The following is a 6,377-nucleotide window of genomic DNA, read 5'->3' as shown; positions in this document are numbered from 1 at the left end:
GGCCTTGGCTTCGCTTCTCAAGCCCAAAGCCCCCGCTGTCATGGCCTCAGCACCCAAGGCCCTCAGACAGCAGATTCCACCCTGCAACCTCTCTCTTCCCTGGAAAGAAGATGGGCCTCTGGCTCTCTCTTTTTCCCTGCCCCACAGGTGCCCCACACAGCAGTGGCCTGGCAGCCTCCACAAAAGAATGTCACTCTGGCCTGGGGCCCGGCCCCAGACAAAAGCCCTTTTGGAGCTAGGCCTGCATCCTCAGGCTGACGGGACCGTGCCCGCCTCCCCGTGCCAACTAGGGAGGTGCCTAAATTCATCCCTTGTGGATCGGTGGTTGCCACAGACCAAGAAGACGTCTCTGCTCAGGAAGTAAAACGAGTCTGAGCCCTTGACCACCTGACCCTGGCTCTGGGACGCAAAGCCGACTGTTCACACTGGGGAGGGAAGGCAGATGAGACGCCCCACAGCCAGAGACCGGAGGCGGGGATGCCCAAGACAAAGACAAAGCCCTGAGCCCCAAACAGAGCATCACGCCCAGCCCTGACTCTGAGCGGGGCTGGGAGCCAGACCGACCTGGGTCTGAACTCCTGGCTCCGCCATGTGCTAACAGCGAGTCGTCCTCCAACCTCAAGTTTTCACAACTTCTAAATGGGGAGCTAGAAGGATTAGCAAATAAATAGAAGCAACATGAGAGGAGGTCATTGTTTTCTGATTATAAAAAGAAACACACAGAGAGAACTGAGAAAGTTTTTAAAAGGTGTAAAGAAAATAAATGGTTGAAATTATGATAATAATTATAGAATTTTGCTGTATTTCTTTCCAGCCTTTTTTGCCTTCATGCACATACGTGTGAATGTTGGAAGATACAAACTGGAAGCCCCTCAATGTGTTTTGTTTGGTCCTTACAGATTTCGCATTCGATGTGTGTACACACACATGTATGTAAGGAGAATAATACTTACCTTGCAATTACTTGTTTTGAAGATTAAATGAGATAATATAAGGTCCTAGTAAAATACCTAGCTTTCTCAGCAAGCTAACCTTCTAAGGCCACCCTATCACACTGTACATCTAAAGCCTCTTGTTGGGGGCCCAGCATTTATCTCTTTGGAATCTTCCAGATGTTCCCACATACCTTCCTTAACCCAGACCACTTGCATTGCTCCTTCTTGCCCTTTTACTTCAAGTCTCAACATTTTTGTGATTCTAACTCTTCCTTTTAAAGCTTTTCCCTGGGTTGTTTCTGGGAGGCCATGAGCTGAGGTCTCCTGTGGACCAAGAACAACAGTTCCCACCCACTGCCCATCAGATGTGGTCTCCGAAGGTACTGGCTTGGTGTTGGAGGGGCTGTCTGTTGACTGCACTTATCCGGAATGGGAGGCCTGTTATTGTGGGACTTGGATGGGACATTGTCTTCCAGAACACTGTGGCCTTTCATGGCCCCCAACCCTGCTTGCTTTCTCCCCTGGGAAGTGAGGGACGTTAGAGGTGGATATGGCCTTAAAGATCCACCCTGTCATTTTACGGATAAAGAGATGGACATCCAGAGGGGCGAAATGAGTAGAGAACTGGGACGCTGAGCAGGCACAGAGGCAGGGAAGACGGCCTCCCGCCGTCGCCCGCGGCCTCACTCTGCTGTCAGTCTGTCCGGGGCTGACTATTGCTCCACCCACCTCCAAATTCACATTCACCTGTAATGTCAAGAGCCTCATGTGACCGGCTTTGGAAATAGAATCTTTGCTGATGGACTTAAGTGAAGAAGAAGTTAAACTGGATTAGAGTGGACTCTAGTCCAGTGACTGGCATCCTTATAGAAAAAAAAAAAAAAGGAGGCGGGGAATTTAAACACAAACACGCAGGGTGAAGACAGAGGCAGAGACGGGAGTTGTGCGCCAAAAGCCAAGGGATGCCAAAGACTGAGGCAACCATCAGAAGCCGGAAGAGGCGGGAAGTCTTCTTCCCTAGAGCCTTCGAGGGAGCATGGTTCTGTGGCATCCTGACTTTAGACTTCTAGCCTCCAGGACTGTGAGACGATTGTGTTCTGTTGTTTCAGGCCACTCGGTGTGTGGTGCTTTGCTGTTAGAGTCACAGGAAACTGATACGCCCTCTTAGCTTGGTGTTCTTCCCCATCTCTTGTGGAAGGAAGGACACGACTCTAATTTACGCCAACGTGTTTCGGTCTGGGCCCACGGCTCCAGGGGATTTGTATTTTAAAAGATGACTTCCATTAAGACTGATGAACTTGAAGCAAGACCAGGACCCTCACAAAGGGAGTTCTAACTCCAGCTCTGCAACTCACCCTCTACAAAGAACATACACATATTATTACCTCCTTCTGCCAGGTCCCAAACTACGGCTCAAAGAGATGTCAGCAAATGGAGCAGCGTTTTGAGGTGGCTGAGAGCGCCAGCTCTGGCCTCACTGCCTGTGCCCAGATTCTGGTTCCGCCACTTCATAATTGGCCACATGACCTTAGGTAGGTCTCTTAACCTCTTTCTGTCTTGGTTACCTCATTTATAAAACGAAGGTGATAATAATAAAATCTGCCTCTTAGAATTCGCAACTTCATAAGCACATTCATGGAAAACACTTAGAACTGGGTCTGGCGCCTTCTTCGTCTGTGACAAATACCTAATTGTCTTAGTCTTGTCACCAGTGCTCAAGATCATGTGGTCGTAAGTGACAGAGACAATATTTGAACCCAGCTCTGTCTGGCTCCACTGGATGTTTTGGTTCCATGATTCTGAACCAGAGGAAGAGCCGTAAAGCTCTGAGTGCCAGCTTCCCACAGACTTCCTCTTAGCAAATGGCCCTGAGCGTGTTGCGTACGTGATTCTCGAACTTGGCGGGGATATTCTGCCCAATCAGATGCTCCAAACCGGATGGCAGCAAAGTCTCCCGTTGGAAGGAAGCTTTCTTTGGGAGACAGACTGTGGAGGGGAAAGGGTGCTCTTACTCAAGCGGTGGCCTGGATGAGGCTGAGCCACATGAAGCTGGTTTTTCGTTTGGGTCTTCGACAATGAGGGGTGTGTGTGGCGAGAGGACTTAGACGCACTATCCCCCTGAGCAGAGTCAGCCGAGAGAGCGGGTGAACAGCCACCTTTGCAACACCTGCCATAAGTGAAGATCACCAGCATGTATCTGCCCATCGCCACCTTGAAGAGCCCAAACACCCACACGCTGAGAGGTGGCATAGACCAGGAGTCACAAGCTCAGGCTTTGGAACACAGAGGTGTGGGTTTCAATCCCTGCTCTGCCACTTCCTGGATTGGGAACACAGGTAAGACTTAACTTTTCTGAGCCTCCATTTTCTCGCTTTCTTTCTTTTCTTTCTTCCTCCCTCCCTCCCTCCCTCCCTCCCTTCCTTCCTTCCTTCCTTCCTTCCATACATTCCTTTCCTTCCTTGCTTCCTTTCATCAAAGTGGGAATTGATTATTCGACCCAAGTGCCATGGGAGTAGTGGTGAAGAACAACGAGGCGATGTCTGTAAGCATCAGGTCCAGAAGTATCTGGATTCACAAGCCGATGCTTCTCCAATAGTGGCGTTAATGAACATGAAGGCGATGCCCACTCAGAGAGGGAGATGCGGGAGGCCGCTGCTGCTTCGCAACCAGCGAAGTCCGTGAAGCCCCCGGCCCATACTGCCTCCTCCGCACAGCCTGGAAGGGAAATCGGATTAACAGACGTCAGCCCCTTAAGTTCATTTGTGAATCCCCGGTTCTACTGGGTGTTGGCAGAGCCCTTCCGTTTTGTTTCTCTGGGAAATTCTATTAAAATTCTGCCTGGTAGAACTTCCCGATCGATACATAAAGACCCCCTCCCAGAAGGTTGATCCTAAAGCCAGCGTCTCAGTAAACACGGCTCCGTTGTGCAATGTGCGAACGATGACTGCAGCTTTGCGCTGTGTCTTTCGGCTGACTTTCAGTACATGAGGAAGTGTCTGTGCTGAAGCCAATGTGAATCAATTTGGCAAGTAAAATTTCAGGGGACAGTGTGCCAGGTGCCTCGGAGAGCTGGAGTCTGGTGGATTCTGTCATCTGCTCACAATAACCCTAGCTCACGTTTGTATGGTAAGCCGCAGCTTCCCAAGCACCATATTTTCACACTGGGTATTTAATTCCATCTTCACAATAACTCTGTGAGGGAGGCAGATAGTGTTCTCTTTATTTTGCAATTTTCCCATTTAACAGATGAGACAATAAGAGATCAAGTGATGAGCCCAGGCTGTCTGTCTGGCTGGCTATCTATCTATCTATCTGTCTGTCTGTCTGTCTGTCTATCTATCTATCTATCTATCTATCTATCTATCTATCTATCTATCTATCTATCTGCGGTGCCTGATAGGATTTTATTTAAAAATGCCATTTCAGTAATTCAATGAGTATCTACTATGTGTCATTTATACTGTACTGAGCACTGGAATACAGAGATGAGGGAGGCACAGTGAGCTGCCTGGGCTGGAGGGAAGACAGGCATGGAAACCACACTGTGATCTACATTATAACATTCACACGTTTAAGAGGTTAATCACTCACCCCTTACTCCCAGTGTCTCTTCAGCAGGCTTCCTTCCATTTCCCTGAGACATCCTTCCCACCCCGACCCCAGCCCACCCACGTGCACGCAAAAATACCTTCCTCTTATCAAGGTGCCAACGACCTCAGGTTGCCAAAGTCAAGGGTTATGTCTTCACTGTCATGAAACCTCAGTTCTCAGAAGCCATCCGCACGGTCGACCCCTCTCTTCAACACTTCCTTCTTGGGCTTTTGTTAACAACAGACTCTAGTTTTTCCTGCACATAAGACCGAGCTCCTTCTCAATCCCTCTGCTTTTCCTTTTATCCGTTTGTTGATGTTGAAGGACCCCGGGCTCACACTGGGCTCCTCTCTCCTGCCCCTGCCCGAGCTCTCTCCCTAGAGACCCTGGAGGTCCCATGGCTACAAATATTATCCATATGCTGATAACTCCGCAGTGTTTATCTCCAGCTCCAATCCACCCCCGCCGAGTTCAAGGCCCACGTGTCCATTTAGCTTGTGGATATCCTTGCTTGGATGTATACGAATCGCGTTAAAGTTCATCGCAGAGTTAGCATGCATAGAGCAAACTCCTGATTTTCTCCCTGAAACCCGTTCCTCCATTCTTGCCCATCACGATTGGTGGCACCATCGTTCACCCAGGAATGGGTCATAAGTCGTCATAGTCATGCTTGAGTCCTCTACTTCATAAACCACATCCGATCTATCCCCAGGTTCTGGTGGTACAGCCCCCAAACTGTCTCAGATCACTCGCTTTTCTCTGTCTCCACTGCTACCACCCTGGGCCCGGCCATCATCATCTCCTAGCTCTTGCCTCCATTCTTACCCTGTAATAATGCACGGAGCAGCCAGACAGACCTTTTAAAAGATGTAAATGAGATCGCATCATGTCACTCTACTGCTTAAAACCCTCCACTGGCTTACCATTGCCTTTACAACGAAACCCAGACTTCTTAGCATGGCCTACCAGGCTTTTCATGATCTCGCTCACCCCTTCCTCTTTATCCCATCACCAACAACACTTCCTGGTTCCCCCACTTCCCTCCAGGCCAGCTGCCCCAGGGCCTTTGACCTCGCTCCTCCTTCTGTTTGAAATAATCTCCCGCACACCTTTGCAGCACTATATTCTTACCATTCTTTCGGTTCTCGGCTCAAGCAAGGTCACGTTCTGCTGCTTGGTCTAGATGCTGATTATATGGGTGTGTCGCTTCATGACAATTCATGGAGCTGAACACAAAATTTTTGCACTTCCCTGTATTATGTTATACTTCAATAGGACATTTAAAAAATAGTCATGATGATTTCATCAGGAAATGTCCTAAGTATGAATTTTCTCTGTTAAGGCAAATTATGTTGTTGGCGAATGGTACTATTGTTGAATTGTGACCCCCTAAAAATATATTGAAGTCCTAATCCTGGGTACCTGTCAATGTGACATTATTTAGAAATATGGTCTTTGCAGATGTCCCCAGTTAAAAGACATACTGGATTGGGTTGGTGCCTAAATCTAGTGACTGGTGTTCTTAGAAGGAGAGGGAGACTTAGAGATGCACAGCACACAGGGAGGAGGGCCATGTGACATGGAGGCAGAGAGATTAGGGTGATGAGGTGACAAGCCGAGAGATGCCTAGGATCGCTCGCGACCACCAGAACCTGGGAAAAGCTTGGAACAGACTCTTTCTCACAGCCTCCAGAAGAAACCAACCATGTCGACAGCTTGATTCCTGACGCCTTCTCTCCCAAACTGCGAGCCAATCAATTTTTATTGTTTTAAGCCTCCCAGTTTGTGGTAATTTGATATGGTGCATTAGGAAACTAATATAAGCACCAAATTTCAGGAAGGGTTACTTTT

The sequence above is a fragment of the Pteropus vampyrus genome, unplaced genomic scaffold (genome assembly GCF_000151845.1).
Source record: "Pteropus vampyrus isolate Shadow unplaced genomic scaffold, Pvam_2.0 Scaffold59, whole genome shotgun sequence".
In the NCBI taxonomy this organism is placed as follows: domain Eukaryota; kingdom Metazoa; phylum Chordata; class Mammalia; order Chiroptera; family Pteropodidae; genus Pteropus; species Pteropus vampyrus.
This window is presented reverse-complemented; position numbering follows the sequence as displayed.